This window comes from Moschus berezovskii, chromosome 4 (assembly GCF_049115385.1).
Source record: "Moschus berezovskii isolate FMDL1 chromosome 4, NW_MosBer_1.0, whole genome shotgun sequence".
Lineage (NCBI taxonomy): Eukaryota > Metazoa > Chordata > Mammalia > Artiodactyla > Moschidae > Moschus > Moschus berezovskii.
In genome coordinates this window covers 24339532-24351603 of record NC_142463.1, presented here as the reverse complement: position 1 = coordinate 24351603, position 12072 = coordinate 24339532, and the positions used below count along the sequence as shown (strand labels likewise).

The 12072-nt window shown below is 37.1% G+C and overlaps 1 protein-coding gene across 1 annotated transcript in view; it reads left to right on the top strand.

Annotated features, from left to right (window-relative positions):
• The window catches only part of AGBL4 (AGBL carboxypeptidase 4), a 1400873-nt gene that overhangs the window by 365634 nt on the left and 1023167 nt on the right, over positions 1-12072 (top strand). The window lies entirely within an intron of this gene.

Here is a 12072-nt window from a genome sequence, read left to right as displayed (position 1 = left end):
CCTTTACTTTAGGAGACAAATAAAAAAAATTATTGCTGGGACTTATGTCAAAGAGTGTTCTGCCTATGTTGTCCACTAGTAGTTTTATAGTATCTAGTCTTACATTTAGATCGTTAATCCAGTTTATTTTGCATGTGGTATTAGAAAATGTTGTAAATTTATTTTTTACATGTAGCTATCCAGTTTTCCATGTACCATTTATTGAAGAGACTGTCTTTCCTCCAATGTATATTCTTGTCTCTTTTATCATAGAATAATTGACCGTAAGTATGTGGGTATTTCTGGGATCTCTATCCTGTTCAGTTGATCTGTGTATCTGTTTTTGTGCCTGTACAAGACTGTCTTAATTATTTGTTCTTTGTAGTGTAGATTGGGGTAACCTCTGTAGAAAACAATATGGAGGTTTCTCAAATAACTAAAAGTAGAATTACCAGGTGAAAGTGTTAGTCATTCAGGCATGTCTGAGTCTGTGTGACCCCAAGGACTGTAGCTCACCAGGCTTCACTGTCCATGGAATTCTCCAGGCAAGAACACTGGAGTGGGTAGCCATTCTCTTCTCCAGGGATCTTCCCGACTCAGGAATCAAACCCAGGTCTCCTGCACTGCAACTGGATTCTTTACCAGCTGAGCCATCAGGGAGGCCCCAGAACTACCTTAAGACCTAGCAATTCCACTCCTGGGTATATATCTGAAAAAAGACAAAAACACTAATTCAAAACTGCACAGGTACTCCATTGTTCACAGCAGCATTATTTACAATTTCCAAGATATGGACTGAACCTAAGTGTTCATCAACAAATAAATGGACAATGAAGATGTGGTATATATACACAATTGAATACTACTCAGCCGTATAAAGAGAAATTTTGTCACTTGCAGCAACATGGACGAACTTGATGGGCATTAAGTCAGACAGAGAAAGATAAATGCTGTATAATATCACTTATATGCAGAATCTAAGAAACACACCCAACTATGAATATAACATAAAAGAAGCAGACTCACAGAGAACAAATGAATGGTTGCCATTGTGGAGAGGCACAGTATAGGGGAGGGGTAGTGGGAGGTATAAACTCTTGAGTGTAAGACACGCTCAAGGATGTATTGTACAACACAGGGAATGTAGCCAATATTTTATAATAATTATAAGTTGAAAGTAAACTTTAAAATTTTTATAAAAAATAGGAAGTGAAGTGAGACAGTCTTAGCTTACTTACTTCCAACTGTCTTTGAATTTCATCTATGGGAAACTGTCAAGGTATTTAACTTCCCTGACTCTGTTTTCATGGCAAGATACATTAAGTCATAATGTGTGTTTAAGCACATGGCTCAATTCCTGGTGCATGGTAGGTGCTCCACAAGTGTTAGTTTTTTCTTTCTTCCCCTTTTATCTTTTCTTTTTGTATATGTGTATCCATGTTGGTCCTGAAAACAAAGAAGTTGTGACTAGCAAGGTTGAAATATATTTGGTCCAGGAGCAATTTTGCAGGTGGTCTAAAGCAGAGGATTTGCAAAAGGGTATTAGTTTTTCATTATCATTTCTCACACTCTTTCCAGTTTACAAAGCACATTTACACATATCATCTTAATTAACCCTCACAAAAAAGCTGTGTAATCTGAGGCTTATTATCTCATCCTTTAGGTGAGGAAACTGAAGCTTTCAGAGACTTAGTGACTTTCCAAGAACATATAGACAATAAAGGGCTTCCCTGGTGGTTCAGTGGTAGAGTTCACCTGCAATGCGGGAGACTTGGGTTCGATCCTTGGGTTGGGAAGATCCCCTGGGGAAGGAAATGACAACCCTCTAGAGTATTATTGTCTGGAGAATTCCATGGACAGAGGGGTCTGGCGTGCTACAGTTCATAGGGTCGCAAAGAGTCGGACATGACTGAAGTGACTGAGCACATGCACATAGACAATCAGACTTGGCTTTTGGTCTTTATCATGCAATCTTTCCAGAAAAACATCTATTTCTGCTTGACTATGCCAAAGCCTTTGACTGTGTGGATCACAATAAACTGTGGAAAATTCTGAAAGAGATGGGAATACCAGACCACCTGACCTGCCTCTTGAGAAACCTGTATGCAGGTCAGGAAGCAACAGTTAGAACTGGACATAGAACAACAAACTGGTTCCAAATAGAAAAGGAGTACATCAAGGCTGTATATTGTCACCCTGTTTATTTAACTTATATGCCTAGTCCATCATGAGAAATGCTGGGCTGGAAGAAGCACAAGCTGGAATCAAGATTGCTGGGAGAAATATCAATAACCTCAGATATGCAGATGACACCACCCTTATGGCAGAAAGTGAAGAGGAACTCAAAAGTCTCTTGATGAAAGTGAAAGAAGAGAGTGAAAAAGTTGGCTTGAAGCTCAACATTCAGAATACTAAGATCATGTCATGTGGTCCCATCACTTAATGGAAAATAGATGGGGAAACAGTGGAAATAGTGTCAGACTTTATTTTGGGGGGCTCCAAAATCACTGCAGATGCTGATTGCAGCCATGAAATTAAAAGATGCTTACTCCTTGGAAGGAAAATTATGACCAACCTAGATAGCATATTAAAAAGCAGAGACATTACTTTGCCAACCAAAGTCCGTCTTGTCAAGGCTATGGTTTTTCCACTGGTCATGTATGGATGTGAGAGTTGGACTATGAAGAAAGCTGATTGCCGAAGAATTGATGCTTTTGAACTGTGGTGTTGGAGAAGACTCTTGAGAGTCCCTTGGACTGCAAGGAGATCCAACCAGTCCATTCTAAAGGAGATCAATCCTGGGTGTTCATTGGAAGGACTGATGCTAAAGCTGAAACTCCCATACTTTGTCCACCTCATGTGAAGAGCTGACTCATTGGAAAAGACTCTGATGCTGGGAGGGCTTGGGGGCAGGAGGAGAAGGGGACGACAGAGGATGAGATGGCTGGATGGCATCACTGACTTGATGCACATGAGTTTGGGTGAACTCCAGGAGTTGGTGATGGACAGGAAGGCCTGGCGTGCTGCAATTCATGGGGTCTCAAAGAGTCGGACACGACTGAGCAACTGAACTGAACTGAACTGATTAAATCTTTCTTTTGTCTTTCTGTCTCACACTGAATCTTGAGCTTAAAATATTCTATCCAACTTTCCCATTTTCCTGGCTACAGGCCTGTCTTTAAGAACATAGGGTACTGATGCAACTTCCTTTATCTTCCCTCTGCGATGCATGAAATTGATGCTGTCTTTGTGGATTCAGAAGTCCAGAGAGTTGGCTGTTTTGGGAACAGAACTTGTAGCCTATTCCTGTTGCCTTAATTCTGACTATCATCGTTACGTGGACTATTGAAATAGGCCTCCTACTTCTTGACTCCTTAATGTTGACAGAGTCATACCCCTGAGGACATTCTTAAACACTGCAAAGCTCAACTCTGCTCAGATCCTTCCTATGCTATGTTTAGTCACTCAGTTGTGTCCAACTCTTTGCGGTTCCATGGACTGTAGCCCACCAGGCTCCTCTTTTCATGGTGATTCTTAAAACAAAATAAACATCATTTCCCCATATCCTACAAAACTGAGGTCTGAACAACTTGGTCTATGTCAAGGCTCCTCAGCTTCCATCATGTTTAATAAGCATCCTACCTTTTAGGAATACTTGTCTTGCCTTAAGAACATTAAAGATATTTTTCCTTCCTTCTGAAATTTCTTCTTCCTTCATCTCCCTCGGATGTGTTTCAAAAGAACTCGGTGTCTTTCAAAACCGGGGTAGGATTGGATGACACTCAGTTTAACCATCACGGAGTTCCTCCCTGTGCACTGCCATAACACACCTTACACTGTACAGTAGTTACCCATTTTTTAATGCCTGTATGCCTTCAGTGTGGTGTCATTTCCTCATCCCCTCTGTTCTATGTGTAATGTCAAGTGTTATTAATTGTATTTAGCAGAAGAATTAGAGAAACATATGAAAATCATCTTTCTAGAAGCAAAAGTTCAGATTTTTTTTAAGGCTTTTGAATGTTTGATGAAGAGCAGGATTGAAAGTAAAGAGATCATTTACAGGATTCTGCATGGGGAAAAAAATAAGCTGGGTGACAAAAAAAAAAAAAAGATTCTTGAAAAATGTGCAAAACAGTGCAAATGGGGTTGTGGTGATGCTCACAGGGACAAAAATTTGTTTACACACAAGATAGCTTATTACATTTAAAAACTAGACATAGCTCTGAGATTCCTAGCTACCAAAACAGAAGTAATATAGTAACATTTCCCTCGTGTATTTAACAGGCAAAAACAGATCTGTTAAATGAGAAAGCTTTCCCTAGCCCCACATTCTAGGAGGGATTATAATTGTGTATTCTTTGTAAAAGAGAATTGTTTAAATTCATGGTTGGATATCTTTGAACTAGTATTTTGCAAAAATATTAGAATGTTTCTGATAGGTAAGCATTTCTCATACTAACCTTCTATAGAAACTGAAGGCATAACCTATATTTGGTCATGATACTTCTAATAGTCGTTAAGCTAATAAAATTCAAGTATATTGTTTTTGGGTACTTATTGTGTAAAGAGTCAGAGGATTGGATAGCAAATTAGTTCCTTTTGTTGTCTTTCACAAATACTGGATATCTTAGTTTTTTGTCATTAGTGTTTGGCAAGGTTGAATTGCCAAAAATTTTCAAGTTAGTCTCTTTGATTAGTGCATGAAGTGAGTATAATCTGGTATGTTATCTCATGAATATCCATAGTACATGTTTGATAAAGGAATTATTATAATACTGATATATTTAGAACATAAATTTCAGGTTGATTAAATGATTTCCAGAAAAAAAAGTTTTTATCTATACAGAATGTTATGGATGAAATGTATTGGAAGAAAAATAACATTATAGAATACCTGCTATGAATGAGATATTGTTCTACACAGTCTATGTATATTTCTCTTAAATTATAAAATGACTCTATGAAGTAACTTTTATTATTCCCATTTTATAGATAGAGAGACGAGACTGACCAACCAGGGGAAGTTAAATCCTTTGCTCAAGGACATATAGCTAGGTTGTGTCAGATTTGGGATCCTATATTCAATCCATCTCCTTTTCTTCCTCTTATATGAATCATATGTTTCAGCCAGTCTGCTGAAAGTGAAATAGAAAGAGAAAACGAATGTGAAATATTTGATAAGAAGGAAGTGAATGGAAGTGAGAACACAAATCAATGAGTTCAGTTTCTCAGAGACAGTTTAAATGGAAATTATGACAAAGGAGTTTGCAAGAACTGGTTCAATGGTAACTTAATCTTTCTGTGAATTTAATTTCTACAACCTATATTTGGTTTAGCAAGAATCATCAATTATTTGAGGACTTAGTGCTTTATGAGATGTCAGAAAGCGTTTGGGCATTTTCTGTGTAAGTGTATATTGCCAACATATATATGTGTGTGTGTGTGTGTGCTCTGAAATTATTACTTTGATATGGATTAGTTAAAATATAGATACCTTGTAAGCTCAAAGGCTATCTGGGTTGGTGCAGTCTCTTATTTGATCAGTAGGGACCTCATACCATGAGAGATTAAGTGACTTGACTAAGGTTTCATAGTGACTAGCTGTAAAACTGCAACTGGAGCTCAATCTTTCTGAATCCCAGTCCAGTACTCCCTATTAAAACAATCTAACGACTTTCAGAATAAGTCTATTTGTCTCAAGATAAGACTGCCTAATTTTAAATGTTATTTAAAATGTCCAATTCCTTATTCTTATTAGCTTAATATTTTGCAGTGCTATAATTCAATCATTGTGCTTGAAATTATGGCCTTAGAAAATACAATTGAAAAGTACCAATTGCCTTACCTAGAAGGACCTAGTACAGTAAAATGTCCACTCAACTGTGAGCTCCTAGGGAAAAGGAACATATCTCAATTATTTTCTAATTTTCAGCACTTGGCTTAGGGCCCAGTTAAATTTTGGTTGAATGGGTGAATGAATGAAATTCAAAGAAGTCATAACACTATTCAGTATTAGAATTGAAAAATACCTTTAAAAAATCATCTAGTCCAATACCTTAACTTTAAATATGAGAAAATAGAAAAAAGACAGTATATGGCTTAATGCCATAACAGTTAAAAATATAATGCAGTTATACATATTTTTGCCATAAAAAACTGTCCCCTTTCAGGCCATATTCAGATTTCATAATCTTGCATTGCACAATTCCAGGTGGTACTGCTCATCTTATAGTTGATGTGAATGGTACTCTCATAGATGTGTAGCTGTACATAGTGGCTCAGTTCCTGAGTTAGGTGTTATTGCTTCTACTTTAGAGATAAGTGAACAAGCCTAAAGAGGAAGTGACTTATCCAAGATCAGATGAATTGTATATAGCAGAACCAGTATTAGATCCCTGTTTTTTATAATTCAATACTTTCTTTCTTACAGCACTCCAGTCTGAGATATGTCATTTAATCTCCCATGCCTTACCCTATAACACATTCTAGACAACATTTAAAGCAGAAACCCACACACACTGTTTATAGATCTATTTCTGAAACTGTCTTCATGGTTTTCAACCCTTTTCCCACTTTTCTATTTCTAGTTTTGCCTTTTCTCTATGGCTCATGCTATCTTTCCAACTACAACCTTGGCTTGCCTTCATCTTAGGTTTTCTTATACTTTTGGCTGCTTTCACAATTCAGCCTCATTCCCTGTCACCTCCCACCTTAGTTTACTTTCATTCCAGCAAATGCCTTCATTGTCATGATGGGCTTTAGACATGATGTCATTTTATTTCTAATGTAATACTTAACAGAATGTCCCTTGTATATGCTCCTACCTTTTCTGACTTTCCTCTTCAAGTCCTCCCTGAGAATCATCTTGCACCTTGTACAATTTCATTCCCTGCATGCTGTCTCTGGGTGATTCATCTCTTCCCGTTACACAGGCGGGCACACCAACACCTACACATGCAGGTGAATCTGCTCCAATGATATATTTTAATTTCAGATTTAGTCAGAAGTAATTAAGCCTTTCTGTAATGAGGATGGGCACCGAGTTTTAAAAATTCATGTTGTTTCATACATCCCATCCGTGGTTTGTGCCACCCTCGCTTGCAGAGTACGAAGGAGCCCCTAGTGTAGTTAGATTAATTAATAGAAAGAGAATAAACTTAATGGAGCCAGAAAAGTGCAAAAAATGGTACTTTCCCCCCTATATCTCATTCAGATGGAATGGCCATCTTGGGATTGCGGCAGGGGATGGCAATTGCATTTTAATTACAGAACTGATGGTTTCAGTGCTACACCAGATGGAAGGGCCTTTTTAGAGAGTCCCACTCACCACCTCTGTCAATTTTTTTAAAATCTGATGCTGGTTAACAGAACCAGACAGGAGACAAAAGCGATGATGTTGTGTTCTGATCCCATAGATTTTATTCCCTATTCTGTTGCTTGACTTGTGAGTTCAGTCAGATCTTGACTCCTGTGAAAAACATGCTCCTTCAGGCACTTTAACAAATGAAAGGGAAAGGATGAGATTGGAAGAAAGGAAAGATACTTCTTCCTCTTCTATATCATCCTGGTGGTTACTTTATTGCCTACAAAGCACTTTCATTTTCCATTGTATCACTTATCATGATAACTCAGTAACAGACGTATTATTATCCCCATTTTAGTGAGATAAAATAATTGAGATAGGACACTTAGCTTTAACAGGTTTAGCAATGCAAATCTAGCAATGTGAATCAGTGAATTACTAATATTAAGGCAATAATAAAGTAAAAGGTTTATTTGTTCTTAAACTATTAAAAAGTATAGAGTTATGGATCTAGAAGCTTTCCAACATCTCATCTCATCTGATGGAAAAGAAAACTAATATTCAAATGGTGTAATGGAGGGCAGTGTAGGATATTTGAAAAAGCATGGGCTTTGTAACTAGCACTGGAAAAGTTTTACTTCTGCATTTATGTCTTTGGACTCAGGGAACAAGTCCAAGCTTCACTTTACCCATTGTAAGATGCAAGACTGGGCTGGTACAAACTGAAACCCCTGTCCATCCCAGAGCCCAGACTTCTCTACATGTAGGCTAGAAATCTTTTTTTTTTTTTGAATACTTGTGGGTGGTAGTGGCTCATTTTGGGGAATCCAAGTTCTTAAAAATGATTCTTAACAGCATAGACTGCAAAGATGAGTCCTGAATTGTAATTAATGGAGGCTAAATTTTTGAGGAATTTTTAGAATTTTGTCACACAGGAAAAAAATAGCTAGAACTTTCTGGGAAGCCATAATTTACCTAGAAATTACAATAATTCAAATGTGTATCTGGGACTGATGTGAAAATTTCATTCTAAGGCACACCATATTACTCTACCAAATGTCTTGCCAAACCCTGCAACAAGGTTCTGAAATAAAGAGATGAATCATTGGGAATCAGTTCTAGTGTCTTCTGTCTTCATCTTAACCATTTGACTGAGTGGTGTTTGTCCCTCAAAATCTCCCCCTTTGACTTTTTCTCCTTCAAAGAAGAATCATTTGTTATCTTCTCACTATAATTAGATGATTTGAAGGGGATAAACATCAGACCTTCACAGCTGTCAAGGCCTTGATTTATAGGAAAATTATTTGTTCTAATTATACAGAATGATTCATAGCTTATGCAAATGTGTGATTTATTACTAGACCACATCTTTTATAGGTAGGCTCCTTTCTCTTTAGTTTTTAGTAAAGTACTTCCTAAGAATAGTAATATTATCTAGATCAAGCTACTGGATTCCTTTCAGCCTTCTTCTGACAGCCTATAATACTGGTATGCATTCATTCGACAAAAAGTCATTGAACAATCTCTGTGAGCCAAACACTGAGAATATAGAGATGATGGTCACTTTTGCTGATATAAAAGACATGGGAGAAGGGCATGTTCTACAGCATTTTAACATCCCTTATCTCAGGTGAGCCTCACAGCAGCCTTATAAGATAGGGTGATGGACAGGGAGGCCTGGCGTCTGTGATTCATGGGGTCGCAAAGAGTCGGACACGACTGAGTGACTGAACTGAACTGAACTTAACAAAAAGTAACTCTTATCATGAAAGTTTTATAGATGAGAAGATAGGCTCAAAGATGGCAAGTGATCTACCCAAAGTCACTTAGCTATAGTAATTACAGAACCCACTGGAATAATCCACAGTTTCTGGCAACCAGTGACAGCCTGCATGCACTTACATGTGTGTGTTTGGTTGTGTATGTGGCAGTGGGATTGGGCATGGAATCAGGGCTAAGGATTATTTTTCCATGTGTAAAAGGATGGAAAAGGTATTACATTTTCTCAAAATGGTTCCACAGCTAATCTTCCCGACACAGAACCTTACACTCCACTTAAGGCACTGAAGTTTGATATTTAAGTGTTCTTTGGGAGGGATGCATACCTTAATCTATTACTTGTTAGTCGTTCTTTCAGTCTTTTGTTCTGTCATATAGCAAGCCTTACTAGAAATTTTCCAGTGTCTGATCTTGAAGTAGTAGCTAGGTAGAAGAAGAGTGAAAAGTGACTTTTGTGGGATGTGATTAAAAACATCAGTTGGGCATGGTGTGTCTCTTTGTGGAACCCACTGGCTATCTTCAATATTTCCATTAATTGACATACTAAACTTTCTATGTTCAAGCTTCTGAGAATCACACATAGGAAAATGATATTTTTTCTATTTCTGAATTGGGTATCAACTCCAAGCCTCCCTTCTTTCTTCCTCTGCTGGTGTATACTTGTGTTATCTTACTAGACATTGAGGTCTTTGAAATCAGAAATGTATTCCATCTCTGTTTCTTCACTGCCTGGTACGTAGTAAGTTCTCAATAAATGAAAGACCTGGGGATGACAGAATGCGTTAATGCATTGTTAAAGTTGCCTTCACTTCTTTCTCTTAATAATTCCTCTGTTCTAGCCCCAACTTAATTCCTTTTTGTTCTCCAGAGTCAAAGAAATTGTACTCAGAATCTCTTCTTCAATCTAAAAAAATATCAAAAAGTCTTCCTCTGTTATTTTTAAACCCTGCCAAAGGTCTCCCTATTCTCACTCTGTAACTTTCTGAGTGCTAAAGAAAGAATATAAAGAAGGAGTATATTAATGTGAACATAGTGTAACCTTGGATAAGTCACTTAGCTCCCTGAGACTCAGTTTCTTTTCTATGAAATAGTAACAATATCTACATCTTGGTTTGTCTTTGTAAGCAAATGAAAGCCTATGTTCCCAACTTCTATTTAAAATTTACCCTAGGAAACAACTCCTCCAGGAAGTTTTCTCTGACCCGGCTGCTTTCTCATTTTTTCAGTTGCCTGGTTTCCCTGTTTGATACTACATTTGTTCTCTAATTTAATTTGCCTTTCTCCTCTAATATACAGTGGAATTTTAGACTGTCTCTTATTAATCTTTATGTTCAGTAATATTCATCCAACATATATTTATTGAGCACCTGTTATATGTCAGGCACTGTGCCAGATGTTGAGAGTTCAGCAAGCAGTAAGACCAAGGTAGTTTCTGCTCTAAGGAGTTACGGTATTTAGTTTACATTCAGCACAGAACAAGACTAAGTATTTGTTGGATGAATTAATGAAAAATGAATGAATGCATAAATCAGTTAAACAATTTAGTAACTGTGGAGAGTTATTTGGATGTTAGCTATATATACTCTTAAGTGAATTCAGTTGGGATAAGGATTTGATTCAATGTTTAATATAACTTCCCAGAGTTTTCCTTAAATTGATGTGGCATTCCCCACGCTTGTGGTTTATCATCTGAGAATTAGGTTAGACAGAATCCTTTTCCTAGTGTAATCAGTGACCATATCCTTTTCTAACTAATATCTTTCTTTACTGATAACTTTTGACTTTTGGATGAGAGAAAGCCTCAGAAAGCAAGTGAGCCAGATAAACATCTTTCTTTTTTTTATCTTAGAAGTAAAGAAATTTTCTCTGATGATACAATAGTAATCAAGTTAGCTCCATAAACACCCAGCTCCTGAGTCTCTAATTTTTGTTTGAAAGTTAACATTTTAAATTCATGGTAAAAAATTAGGTTGGTCATATAATTTATATTTCAAACCTGAAATTTTTAATGAAGGAGTACTACTGATAATTAAGCAAGGATAACTCTATGCATAAACTAAGACTGTCCTTGGTAAGCCAGGATACATATGTTCTCCATAGTAATAGCATAGTGCCAAACGTGGGCTAAGGATTTGAACCCATGGGCCAAAGTGGGTTCAGCCCTGGCTCTGCAATTTAATGTTAGTATAACCTTGGACAAGTTGCTTGAACTCTCTACAATTGTTTATCTATCTATAAAATAAAGTTACTGAATATATCTTCTGTGTATATAGCATTAATTGAGCTACACAGAAAGCTGCCTAACACAACCTGACATATAGTAGATACTCAAACAATATGTTTCCTTTCTTTTTAATTCTTGTAGTAGAAGCTCTGACATTAACTCGATGTATGATCTTGGAACGTGTCTCCCATTTTCTTATCAGTGAAATGGCAGGGTTGAAATACTTGATCTCTCTATGTTCTAGTCATTTTTCCCATTTCAAATAACCTTGTTGCCATAAACTTCCTCATTATCTTGGGAATCTTGATATCTATAGAATATGTCTCAGATATACATGATATAAAAAACAGCCCCCAAATCCTCCAGCAGACTACAACACTTTTAAGTTCAGAAATTACAGTTGTCACATTAGGGGGCCCTTCTCAGCTGTCAGTCACACTCTGTGCTCCTCTCTCAGAACTAATATAGTCAAAGATGATAACTCTTGAATATACAACCTTGTTGCATCACGCAAAATGGTATATCCAAGAATGACACAAAATAGTTGCTAATACTTTTAATCCAAGCTTTAAGCTATTTGTTGAATGAAGAACTTGTCAGAGCTGATCCATTACCCTCTGAGAATTCTCTTTTCCATATTAAGCAACCCAGATTCTTTAAACTGATCCTTCTAAGGATGTACCGAGGGTGTGTTACTTAGTCGCTGATGGTTCCCTTTGTTGGAATCTAGTCAACTGACCTCCATTTCATTTGAAGTTCAGTTACTCTCTTACCAGTCTGTCACAAA